At 29.0% G+C, this 14785-nt stretch overlaps 1 pseudogene; it reads left to right on the top strand.

Moving 5' to 3' along the window:
- The first annotated feature begins 1900 nt into the window (after positions 1-1900).
- LOC107841286 lies at positions 1901-14584 on the top strand (annotated as a pseudogene).
- The last annotated feature ends 201 nt before the right edge of the window (positions 14585-14785 follow it).

The raw sequence follows: 14785 nt of genomic DNA, 5'->3' as shown, positions 1-14785 counted from the left end.
CAAGCACTGAAGCTGAGTATCGTGCTTTAGCTTTTGCAACTACTGAATTAATTTAGGTTCAGCAACTGCTTAGTGAGCTACGTGCTCCTCTCACTGCACCCCCTATTGTCCTTTGGGATAATCTTAGTGCATAGTTTTTATCTCGAAATCCTGTCATCCATCAACGGTCAAAGCATATTCGTCTTGATTATCATTTTGTATGGGAGATGGTTGAAGATCAATCGTTAGTGGTTCTCTATGTTTCATCTCAAAATCAACTTGCAGATATATTTACTAAAGCAGTTGGCATGAATCGGTTCCTCAATCTTCGATCCAAGCTCATGGTTTGATCATGAACATGTTCTTGCAGGGGGCTATTAGAGTTTATTTTGAATTTGAATTGTTGTAGCTTTTTCTGTAACAAAAATATTATCTTTTCTGTAAAATAGGCATTAGATAAGACCTTAAAGTTATCTTCAACATGTACAAAATTTGTATAAAAAGAGATGTAACCAGCAGAATAATAAAATAAGCACTTACGTTCAAACCTTCTGGTATGCTCAACTTTTCTATACCTTACCACTACTTCTGAGGTGTCATAAAGAATAAAGATAGTCTTATAACAGCTTTGCAATCTCAGACACTTACTCATGGTCATGGATGTATATCAAGGTGGGATAATAGTATATGTGTGTATGTGTGTGTGTCTGAGAGAGAGAGAGAGAGAGAGAGAGAAATCTTACATTTGGATAAGGGGATGATGACCTAGGACCATATTTTGCCGCTGAGGTTAAGTCAGCAGAATTCTTAATAGAATTATTCCTTGTCTGGTCAACTTGGGCAACACCTATAGCAAATGGAGATTGACTATTAATTTCATTTGCTTTAATCACTCCATTATTGTCGTCTTGTTGTCGCAACCCTTTAATCGTCTTGGGATAGATATGAACAGATGGAGGGAGAAGGGTTTCTTGGATATCCTGCAAAGAAAAAGTAAACATTTTAACTGAAAAAGATGAAATTATCTGCGTAGAGTTTTTTATTATGGATGGGCTATTTTGGTTCAAACCGAAAAAATCGAAAAACCAAACCGAAATTAAATTTTGGTTTCAATTTTCCAGTAGGTTTTGATTTCAAATTTTAGGAATTTGGTTAATCAGTCCGGTTTTTGTCTTTAAAAAAAATAATTCAGTTAAGCCGAAAAATCAGAATTACATAAATAGTATATTAATATTTTATTATATTTAAATTATATATAAATGTTGACACCTAATTTTTGCCCTCCACATTCGAAATTAGTTTTTGAATTTCTCAATTTTAAATAGTATTAAAATATTTATTTTAAGTTACTTTGAAATAAATTTCGACCCTACCTTTTGAATTCAGGTGAAATGAATATATTTAGTGTTTAATTATACATGATTATATAATTATCAGTTAAAGAAAATATTTTAGAATTTATTTTGAATGAAAAGTCAATTCAAATAGCAAATATTCTACTTTTCTCAAAAAATCAATTGGAAAAATAAGAAATTGATGACATAATTAGCTCCTTGATATTTTTCTTAGAATAATTGTGTCTCGTCAGATATTTATTTAGAAACTATTGGTAAATTGAGAAGCTCGTTAAATTAATTAGGAGTTGACTTAACCTCAATTGAATTCCAATTAATTTAATTTTAGCTATGTTATTAACCTAATATGGCTAGAATTTTAATTGAACTTTATTCTCTTTAAATTCAGCAACCCATTCCAGGCACAAAACAATAACTCACCAACAGCCATACTACTGCTTTTCCACTTAACCCACCAGCAAAATCGGCCCAACAGGCCCAAAATAGCCAACCCGACCCATTTGCTTTCCCTTCTTGAACAGCAAACAACATAATAGCAGCCCACTTCCCTTAACCAACTAGTCGGCCCAATATTGTAGTTGGAACCAAATCGGAAATGGCTACTCAGCAGAAAAACGTTGGAATTCTCGCCATGGAGATTTATTTTCCTCCTACTTGTCTAAAGCAGGTAAATAAATTTGCAATATATGTTCATACTTGCAGATGTGCATCTAGAATTTACGATTACTTTGTATTTTTTTGTTGCTATATGTACAAGCCTTGTGAACAGAGTTACCTGATATTTGTTGTGACGGCTGGTCCAACGACACAACGGTTGATCAAAAAGAAAATGCTCTTTTAGTAGGCTTTGTATTTCAGAAAAAGTTTTATATTAATTTTAGTTAGGAATTATTCTTTTACTTTCAAAATAAAGTATGCATTATATAGAGAAAGTCATAATTGCTTTAAGATCTCATGATTTATGAATATGAGATTATAGATTTTAATTTACCACACTTGCATGTCCGTGTATTCTATAATAATAAAAACATTAGGTGATTTCTTTCTATTATAGCAGCCTAGCAGGTATCCGTAGAATTAGTTGAGATGCGAGTAAGCTGGCGCGGACACCACGGTTATAAAAATCAAAAAGAAAATATATTGTGAATATAGTTGTACATTTTACATAGTTTTGGTGCTTTGAAGCTTTTTTTTATATGATGTGACATTTAAACAACTTTGTAGATTTGAGGGAATAGATCTGCTAATTAAAATTTTCCAGCTTTAGGGTTATAATTTTTGTGAAATTTTAATCTATGTAAAATTGCAATGTTTAGGAAGAATTGGAGGCTCATGACGGAGCAAGCAAAGGTAAGTATACAATTGGTCTTGGACAAGATTGCATGAGCTTTTGCACTGAGGTTGAAGATGTTATATCAATGAGGCATGCAACTAACTTCAGCAGCTGTTAGCCTGTTACGTACTCCCTCCGTTTCAATTGGTTTGTCTGGTTTTGACATGGCACGGAGTTTTAAAAAGTGAACTGTGGTCTTAGACCAAAAATATGTAGAATGTACCAATATGTCATTTAATCTCGTGATCTTAAACATTTCACATGGAAAGTTGAAGTAAGAGTGGCCAAAAAAGGAAAAAGTCATTCTTTTTGAAACATACTAAAAAGGAAAGTAAAACAAACAAGAGAGTATCGATTTCAAACTAGTGAATCATCATTGCTCATATATGTTTGGATTAGATTAATTATGAGAAGACCATTTAAAAATAGAGAAACTTTTAGAAAAATTAAAGAATCTTTAATTAGTAATTATTCAGAATATATAAGTCTAAATAAAACAAAAGAAAATCCACAAAGATTAGCCTACCTAATTACCTTAATATCTAGTATTGAAGCAAAATTAATAATCCATTTAAAATCTAGAAGAATAAGACATATACCACCTAATTATGATAAAATCAGATTTAGATATCCACCAAAATATTATAAATATGGTTTAAATGCATAAGGTACAAATATACAAAGAACTAAAACAAATTATTTCTGAAAAACGTAAAGAATTAAAAATAAGAATAGAAAGACTACATTATAATATATTTGCCGGAGTTAGTGAAAACTCAATAAATATACAAAAAGATGAAATATCAAAATTAGAATCACAAATAGATAGTTTAGAATATATATATCAACATGAACTATTTACAATAAAATGAACAAAGAAGAATTTATAATAGATGAGAAAATATATGAAAATCACGAAGGATTAAAAATAAAAATAGTATTTTCTAATCTAGGAAGAAGATACAAGAAAATAGGTGAACATTTATATCTAATGTTAGAAAAAGAAGAATTAAAGTTAGAAGATAAATTGATAGCTATGGTAAGAATAGAAAGAGAAAATGAAGAAATAGATAGGAAAAAGGAAATAAAAAAAATAAAACAACAAACTACAGAAGTAATACGAAAAATAGAAGAAACGAAAAATAGTAGGATTGTTGAATTAGACAAAGAACTACAAATGTTAAAAGATTTGTATGAACAAAGACAAAAGGAAAAGGAAGAAAAAGATAAAGAACAAAAATTACTAAACGAGATAAATCAATTTAAAGAAAAATTAGAAATAAACAATAAAGAAATAAAAAACAAGGAATTAGAAATAAATAATATAGATGTCGAAGAGATAGATAATTATGATTCGGAAGATAGTAAAACATATACAGAAATATTAACAAATACAAAAAATTTAGAAATCAATGAAAAACAAGAAGTAATTAATGAAGAAAACTTAGAAAATATTAACACAGAAATAAATACTCTTGATAAAAAAGAAGATGAAAATATAATACCTAGAACATCAGAAATAAGAAAACCTACATATTATAAAAATAAGTTTAAAAGATATAATCTAAAGAATGAATATGACAAATGGACACCAAAACAAATAGCTATAAAAATTATAACTTTTTAGACTTAGACTGTGTAATAGATACAGAAAAAATAATACAATTATGAATAGGATATATGACAAAACAATTATTAGATAATAATATAAACATAACAGATGCACCAGAATATATAGAAAGAACACTAATAGGAACAGTGAAATTATGGTTTTTCAAATTTAACTGAAACTAATAAAAAGGTATTAAGAACTAACAAACCTACAGAAGGAACATCATCAACAATAACTAAACTAACACCTATAGAATTATTAAAAAAATATGAACAGCTATAAAAGATGAATTTGGTAGTATGACAACAATAGAAGAAGAATAAAATGAAGAAAAAGATACAAATAGGAATTTAATGCTAAAATTAGCAATATGTAATATGTGTCATATAGATGAATATACTTGCGCATTTAAAGAATATTATTATAAAGGAGCATATAATATAGAAGAAAGTAAAGAAATAAGAAAATTATATTTTAATAAATTACCCGAACCATTTAGTTCAAAAATAATAAAAAATTGGGAAGAAGCAAAAATAGTAGATACTCTAGTAGCAAGAATAAAATTTTTACAACAATGGTATAGAAACTTATGTGAAAAATATAGAGAAGAATTAAAAATGGAAAAAACATTGATAAGAAATTTAGCATGTTGCAAAGATAAAATAGCACCTCAATTTGGATGTGAAGAAAGATATTATAAGAAAAGAAAAAGTCATAAAAAATATAAAAAATATAAAAAATCAAAATATAAATACAAGAAACCAAGAAAAAGATATTATGTAAAAAATTATAAATACAAAAGACCATATAGAAAAAAGAAATCTATAAAAGAATATACTTGTTATAATTGTGAAAAATTAGGACATTTAGCTAGAGATTGTAAATTACCTAAAAATCCAAAAAATAAACAAATATCAGAAATAAAAATAGAAAATACAGAATATATGCAGATAGATTATATAGATTATGAATTAGAAAGTGAGCATAGTATATATGAAATTTCAGAAAATGAAACAGATAATGAAATAGATAGTGAAATAAATGAATCAAATGACTGAAGAAGATATAAAAATAATAACAAAGGAAGAATATTTAAATGATGAAGGAACAGACCAAAAGATAATATTTGACAGTAACATATTTGATGAAATAAAAGGAAAAGAATTAGACTTAAGTATAGAAAAAATATTTAAAATACCAACAATAAGAAATCTATTTACTAAGAAAAAAAAAGAATATTATGTAGTAAGCCAAAAGGAACATGTAATAGACTGTAGATATGCAAAAGGTAAAGCTAGTATACCATTAGTAACAAAAATAATAATTAATAAAGAGATAAACGATATAAAAAGTAGAGACCCAATAAAATATGTACACCTTGGAGGTACAGAGATATTAATAAAAGCATGTTTTATAGAAGGAATAGATATACCAATAGAATTATATTTAGCAGATGATAGAATTATAAAACCTATAGAAAAAAGCATAATAACTGCCATAAAAGGAAATTTAATATACCAAAAATTTAAATTTATAATAAGTGCAAATTATTCAGTAGCAGTAACAGATAAAAATATAATAAATCATTAGTATTATATTGAAAAATATCAGGAATAGAATTAACCCAGGAAGTAAAATATTTACAGCAAGATGCAAAAATTTATATGTACTAACAACAAAACATAAAATAACAGAAAAAAATAAGATTAACAAAATACGAATAGAAAGTTCATTCGAACAAATTGTAAAAACAATAGATTATAATGATTGTAGCTATAGAGACATAGATATAGAAGAAAATTTAGAAATAATAAATGATAGAATAAGTACAACAAGAAGAATAGCTGATGAAAAACCAGAATCATCAAGCTCATCAAAAAGAACAAGTTATAAAATAAATTCAACAAATAATTTAAACCAATATTACATAACAGGAAAGGTAAATGAAAAATAATATTTAATACTCTTAAATACAGGACAGAAGAAAATTATATAGCAAAATATCTAGTAAAAAATGAAGAAATAAAAGCTGATAATGATATATTCCCAGATCTACCAAGAAGCTTAATAAATAGTAAAAATATAGCAGAAAAAGAAATAATAATAGGAATTAGAAAAATAAAAATAGAATTTGAAGTAAAGGAAGAAATGCAAAAAACAGATATAATATTAGGAATAAAATGACTAGAACAAGTAAAACCATATAATATAAAACATACACAATTAACCTTAACATATAACAGAGAAAAATTATTCTTAAGAAGAGCCTTAACATAAAATGAAAATATATGTATTAATGAAGGTAGTAGTAGAATGATATTACAGTAGATATTATACGCCTATGATAGATACAAGAGCAGAAACTAATCTATGTAGATATAATTGCTTACCAGAAAGCAAATGGGATAAATTAAAAACACCAATTTTAGTTAAAGGATTTAATAATAAAGGAAGGTTAATTACTTATAAAGCTAGGAATGTAAAAATACAAGTATGAGATAAGATATTAACAATAGAAGAAATTTATAATTATGAACTAACATCAAAAGATATACTTTTAGAAATGTCATTTTTAAATAAATTATATCCATATATAATAAGTAGAACAGATTGGTGGTTTACAATACCATGAAAACAGAAAATAAGAGCAAAAAGAGTTAATAATAAAATAAGAAAGAAAACTGATTGGATAAAAGGAATTGAAAAAATTACACAAAAGTTAGAAAATATAAAAAATACTGAAGATACAATAGAACTAGTTGTATTTTCGATAAATAAAATAGAAATAACTATATTTTCAATAAATAAGATAGAAATAATTAAGAAAAAATTACAACAATTATATAGTAAAGATCCATTAAAAGGATGAAAAAAACATAAAACTACTATAAAAATTGAATTAATAGATAAAAATAGCATAATAACCCAGAAACCATTAACATATAATTTTGACGATTTAAAAGAATTTAAAATGCATATAGATGAATTATTAGAAAAACAATATATACAAAAAAGTAATAGTAAACATAATAGTCCAGCATTTATAGTAAATAAACACAGTGAACAAAAAAGAGGAAAAAGTAGAATGGTTATTGACTATAGAAATTTAAATGCAAAAACTATGACATATAATTATCCAATACCGAATAAGATATTAAAAATATGACAAATACAGGGATATAATTATTTTAGTAAATTCGATTATAAATCAGGATTTTACCATTTAAAGTTAGAAGAAGAATCTAAAGAATTAACTGCATTTACGGTACCACAAGGATTTTTTGAATGGAACGTATTACCATTTGGATATAAAAATGCACCAGGTAGATATCAACATTTCATGGATAGTTATTTTAAACAATTATCTAATTATATAGTATATATAGATGATATATTATTATATACAAAAACTAAAGAAGAACATTTAAAATTATTAGGACAATTTACAGATATAATAGAAAAATCAGGAATAAGTCTAAGTGAAAAGAAAGCTGAAATCATGAAAAATCAGATAGAATTTTTAGGAATACAAATAGATAAGAGTGGAGTAAAAATGCAACAACATATAGTACAAAAAATAATAAATTCGAAAGAAGAATTAGATACAAAAAAGAAATTACAATCATTTTTAGGATTAGTAAACCAAGTAAGGGAATATATTTCAAAATTAGCAGAAACTTTAAAACCACTACAGAAAAAATTAAAAAAGGATGTAGAATATAATTATTATGAAGAAGATAAAAAACAAGTTTAGAAAATAAAATTACTTTGTAAAAAATTACCAAAACTACAATTTCCAGATGAAAATAGAAAATTTATATATATAGTAGAAGCAGATACTAGTGAATGTAGTTATGGAGGAGTACTTAAATACCGATATGAAGTAGGAAAATTAGAATACCATTGTAGATACTACTCAGGTACGTTCAATGAAACAGAAATAAAATGGGAAATAAATAGGAAAGAATTATGTTCATTATATAAATGTTTGTTAGCATTTGAGTCATATATTGTATATAACAAGTTTATTGTACGAACGGATAATACACAGGTACGCTGGTGGTTAACAAAGAAAATACAAAATTCAATTACAACAAAAGAGATTCGGAGACTAGTCTTGAATATATTAAATTTCACATTTATAATTGAAGTAATTAGTACTAACAGAAATGTTATTGCAGATTACATATCAAGACAAAGCTACACAGACTGATATAATAGAAGAGGATACTCTAGAAAAAATACTTAACACCCTAACTACGCTTTCAATGAAAGTGGACAGTATGGATAATGAAATAGAAAAGCTAAAAACTAATGAAGTTAAACTGAAGTCTATAGCTACAAATCAGCTAACTCAGTAGTGTGCAGAGTTATGTCGATCGGAAGACATTAAAGTTTCAGAGCTAGAAGGAGACGATGGGACACTCCATAAAATCCATAATGCTAAATCCATAACGCTTATCAATCTACTTCTGCAGGTACAAGCAGAGGAGTTAGTAGACAAAGATATCAGAACATAAATATGAATAAGATATTTGAGAAACCATTTATATCAAAAATACAAAAAGACCCTTTGTTCATACCCCCACAAATTACCACATATCGAGATAGTCTGAACCAAGATAAAAAAGTTTACAACTATACAGCCCAAAAATACATAAAAAATATCTACAGAGTACAAACTTTCCTAAACCTTAACCCCAGAGCTACAAATATCAAAGAACCAAACACAAACTATATAACCCAAAAATTACAAGGTTACAACAAGCTAATTGCACTATCCAAAATCAACCCAAGCTTAATAAAAACCTGTTTTGACTATGGATTATTAAATACCATATATACCCAAGACGGAGAAGAACTAACAACTATGGAAGAATTACATAAAATATTCACCACCTATAAAAGAATAACCAAAGGAAATCTATTTTATATAAAGTGTTATACTGCACCAGCAGAGATATTATACGACGAAATAAAACCAGTTATACAAGTCGTAAAAATAGGATTAACCAAAGATATGATTATACCGGAAGATATTATACAGCAGCCAGAGATACCCAGAATTGAGATACCTGATTTCTATGCAAATAAATGACTTATCGGACTAGCTACAATTATTCAAGAATTAGCAAATAATTATACCAATGGAAATCCAATATGGAGCTATTATTCAAGAGACCATCAGATGATTTATTCAAATTTAAAAGAACTACGACAAGCAAATATGGAAGATGTTAGGCAATGGATAATGACATTACTTAACCCAGAAAAACAATCTACTGCAAGAGCAATTAAGAGAGAATTTATTTTAGACGGATTATTGACAAGATATTGCAAGATAATTGGACACAAATATCCAGACCATCAATGTTCGAGATGTAATGGAGAAGATAATATTATCCCAGAAGTCCGCCTAGAATAAAAGAATCAAGAAGATAAGCATGCCAGCTGGAAAGAAGATAAAAAATCAACAGATACGAACAAAAGATAAAAAGAAGACGGAGCAAAAATAGACAAAGCATTAAAGGAAGAAAGCGACATATAGAGAAAAGAAAAAGCTAAAGCGACATATAGAGAAAAGAAAAAGCTAACTTTGAAATATACGTAAATAGCTTTAGCCTTTTTGACTTTTTTTGTTTCATTTATTAGCTTTCACTATTATTGTCTTTTTTGGACAAATGTATAGAGGAAACGTGTAAAGACATATTAGGATAGCCTTTTTTTTCGTAACATTAGAACCATATAAATTATTCATTCTCTGATTATAAATAGAGGCATAGAAGGCAGCAGAGAAGGCAAGCCTTCATGTGTTGAAGCAAAAACTCTCTCCTGTCCATAACAAATATTTTGCTTAGTTATTAAAAAACAGATTTATTTCAATGGAAAAAGCTATGGAGGAACAAACCTTAGAAATATCAAACCTACCCGAACAGGTATATTTATTTATGATTATGAATAGCTAAATTCATAATTCTCAACAATTATGGTATGATAAAATAAATTCATGTTAGTTACTTTATAGTAGAATTATTCGAAGAATAATATGTTAAGAAGTTTATTAGCAAAGTGGAAACGGAGAAAAATCCCTAAGAACTATGACATCCTAAAGGTGAAACCAATGAGGCAAGAAGCCGTGGTGAGGAGTAACCAGAGTAGAGGCACTGTTTAAAGGAAAAATATCCAGATTACCATGCTAATAGTGACCAAAGAACATGTTATTTAAGAATAGTCTAGTATATAGTAATCTAAGATGACCATATTTTGTTATGTACATGATTGAAGGAAATATTTTGAAAATAGCAATTTTATGAAAATGAATAATTATTTATCTGATGTAATGATAGATAAATTTAAAATACTTATTTTGTATGCACTTAAAGATATAAAAGTAGTAGATATAAGAAAAATCATATTAGAAAAAGCATTTGGTAAATATTATATGACTAGAATAAATTACATACTATACTTACCTAACTACTCTTACAAATACTTACCATGATAAATCACATATATCTAGAATTTTTGGAAAAAGATATGAAAAACATACAGTTAATAGAAAAACAGATGAAAGTAAATTTAGACAAATACATGAAAACTAAAGATATAAAATATATAGAATTTCTTAATGAAAATATACAAGAACTACTAAGACTAAAACAAACAATTACAAAATATTATAATAAAATATTTAGTCAGTTTTAAATGATAGATAATCTTAAAGTCTTAATCTTATATATACTTAGAGATATAGAAATTATAGATATTAAGAAAATACTATTAGAAAAAGTCTTAGACTATGAAATTGAAACTATAAATTGGATAGCACAGTTATACCTGGATAATTACCCAAATAGATATTATTCAGATTAAGAGATGTCAGAATATATTAGAAAAACTAGGGAAAATCAAGATAATCTAAATAAAGAAATTAATTATAGAAATCGAATTAGAAAAATAATGGAGAATCTAAAAGAAAAATTAATATGGATAGAAGAAACCTTAGAAAATTTAGGAAAAAGTATATGTGATAGTTTATATAATTTAAAAAACTCGCTACAAGAAGAACAACACTAAATAATAAATAACATTGAAAATCTAGAATTAGATATACATTACAATACAATTAGGATAAATTATTATACTGAAGTCTGTAACTTTGCAATTACTACAGGATAAAATGATAGACTACAAATATTTAAAATATTGGAGAGAAAATATGGATGAAATAATATCACAAAGAAAAATAGATCCATTTTATATAATAGAGCTATTTTACAAGTTATTTTTTACAAGTTAGTTATCCGCACTATTTATCATAAACATGTGGATAAGAGAGACTTTACTACTAACTTTTGCATGATGTACTAATGATTAGCTCAGAAATGGAAAAATAATTGCAGCCAATTATTATAAATTATTAAAGACACGGATTGTTCAAGTGGCTTATTCTGCGTGAAGTATGTCCTAGTTTCATCATGATCCCCAAAGTTGTTTGCTGACTCTGTTTGTTACCTAGGTGAAAACAGCTGTAACTCCTCCAAAATGAGCTTAATATTTGCTTTGACATCTAACTTTGGAAAAAAAATGTTTGTAGCAGTAATTTTGCTGTTTGTCTTTCGTGACTTTCCTCTGAACTGCTAAAGCATTACCTTGTGGCTATCTGATCATCAAAACTTATTGTTGTTCTTTACCATGTGAAACAAGCAGAAACATGGAAATACTGACATTGAAGGAGTTGACTCAACTAATGCCTGTTATGGGGGAACTGCTGCATTGTTCAACTGTGTAAATTGGGTGGAGAGTTCTTCATGGGATGGACGCTATGGTCTTGTAGTATGCCAGATAGCGCGGTATGATCATTATTTTCATGCATTCTACAACTTGAGTTTCGTCTATTGCTTTCTTATTAGATAAATAGACTGCAATGCCTGGGCCTTGCATGATTTTGCATGATCATTATTTTGCATGATTCTGTTCACAGGTCTATGCAGAGGGACCTGCTCGGTCTACTGGAGGAGCTGCAGCCATTGCTATGCTTGTAGGGCCTGATGCTCCTATAGTATTTGAAAGCAAGATCAGGGCTAGCCATATGTCACATGCCTATGATTTTTACAAGCCCATCCTTGACAGTGAATATCCAGTAATTTCCTTCAATCTCTGCTCGTCTTGTTGATCTTCATGTTTCACATGAATTTTTCGTAATGCTATTTTAGCCAAAGCTTTGGGTTAAATTTATTATTAATCTTTTGAGAGTAGTGTGCGTTGAGAATGTTATTTCACAGAACTGATAGAATCTTTTGCAAGCTGCCAATTGCTTCCGATACCTTTGTGATTGGTTCTTAGAGAAATTGGATAAATGCATGATTTAGATATATCAGAAAGCAGTGTATCACATGACAATCTGTAAAGTTTTAGCATCTCTTATTAGTTCCTTATTATTCCGGCATTCGTGACGCTTGCTGCATCTTCACTGTTGAAGCTAACTGTTTTATGATGTTAATTGTTGATGCCGGTGGTAGATGGTAAGCTTTCACAGACCTGTTATGTCATGGCACTTGATACTTGCTATAAGAGTTTATGCAACAAGTAAGTTTCCGATGCAACCTTATATTTTGAAATAGATTTCTTAGCTATCTTCTTTAAATGACCTTTTACTTCCATCGTTTAGATATGAGAAATTGGAAGGCAAGCAATTTTCAATGGCGGATGCAGCCTACTTTGTGTTCCATTCTCCATACAACAAGGTAGCTTTATGAGAGTCCCATACAGATTCATAATTTTCTTTTTCTATTTCTCCAAATAAGGGATTTAAACAGTTATCTGAATCTTTCTTTTTTTAAATCCTGCAGCTCGTGCAGAGGAGCTTTGGTCGATTAGTGTTCAATGACTTTCTAAGGAATGCTAGGTGTGTTACAAATCCTCTGTTAGATTGGAATCTTTTTCTTGTTTAAAGGAATTCTTTGAACTGATCATCCTCATTTCTGCATTCGCAGCTCTATTGACGAGTCTGCCAAAAAACTCTTGGCCCCCTTTGAATCCTTAACCGGCGATGAAAGCAACCAGAGCCGTGATCTTGAGAAGGTTCCCTTTCTTCCTGAAATGTTTTTCCTTTTCATCAGTGAATTCCTGCTATTGTCTTCCAGTACTTTGTTGGAAACAGTGAAAGTGAAGTCCTAAGTAAGATATATGTCTCCTGAGACTGAAAATGGAAACTTTTTTCATGCACATGCAGGCATCGCAGCAAGTTGCTAAACCGCTTTATGATGAGAAAGTACAACCTACCACATTGATACCAAAACAAGTTGGCAACATGTACACCATCCCTCATTCACAATAAGCACAACACATTGGTAAATACAAGTTACTTTTCTTATTTTGTTCCTTAATGCTCAACACATCGGTAAATACAGGTTACTTTTGTTCGTTTATTTCTATTACTGTACTTGTTTCAGCACCATTGTCTACATGATTCTCCTGTTTTCTGAATCATTTTATTACCTCAGGCTGGTCAGCGGGTAATCATGTTCTCGTATAGTAGTGGATTGACTGCAACAATGTTTTCCCTAAAGTTTAACGAAGGTCAACATCCTTTTAGTTTTTCAAACATTGCAAGTGTGATGAATGTCGCAGAGAAGTTGAAATTGAGACATGCGGTATGCTAAATTTTGATCCTTACAACTCAACGATGGATTTGGGGCTCCATCACCGACTTTATTTAAGCTTATTATAGCTATCCAAGTAGCTGTAGGTGAATATTACCATCTCTCTTTTTTCGTAATAACCCTGACTGATGTCAAATGCCATTTTGTGCAGTTCATTCCTGAAAAATTCGTCGAAATAATGCAACTTATGGAGCACAGATATGGTGCGAAGGACTTTGTAACTAGCAAAGATTGCAGCCTTCTCGCGCCAGGAACCTACTACCTAACAGAAGTTGATTCCTAGTACAGAAGATTTTACGCGAAGAAGGCTCCCGAGCATGGACAGGTCAATGGACACTAGGACACCGAATAAGGTCCTTACACGCGCTTTTAGTTATTGTCAGCGTGTCGAAGAACAACTAGTGCCCCGGCAGATTTTATTGTTGTTACATGTAGTTTGCTTCCGAGAGTAGATCCTATTCCATTGTTCTGTATCTCTTGTCTTCACTTGTCTGTGAAATGATTGTGAGAAGTCATCAAACTAGTCTTTGATTGTAATTTATTAAGCAGGTTTTCTCACTTGTGCCTTAATAAAACTGATGTATTTATGATAAAAGATCATTTCAATGGGTGATTGTTGAAATTTGTGGTGGTTTGTTGAAATTTGTGGTGGTTCTTTTAACACAACTACTTTGCTTCCACCCTGATTAAACCTCGGAAAAAACAGTTCATGCAAATAGGACCTGTCCAACCTTATGCCGTTATATCGGTTAATTGTATTCAAATGCACTATTTTACCACACTAGCCCTATAATTGATAGTATTTAGTATATTAGGCGTTGAAAAATAATTTGAATACATA

Source organism: Capsicum annuum, chromosome 9, assembly GCF_002878395.1.
Source record: "Capsicum annuum cultivar UCD-10X-F1 chromosome 9, UCD10Xv1.1, whole genome shotgun sequence".
Taxonomy (NCBI): Eukaryota; Viridiplantae; Streptophyta; class Magnoliopsida; order Solanales; family Solanaceae; genus Capsicum; species Capsicum annuum.
This window is presented reverse-complemented; position numbering and strand designations above follow the sequence as displayed.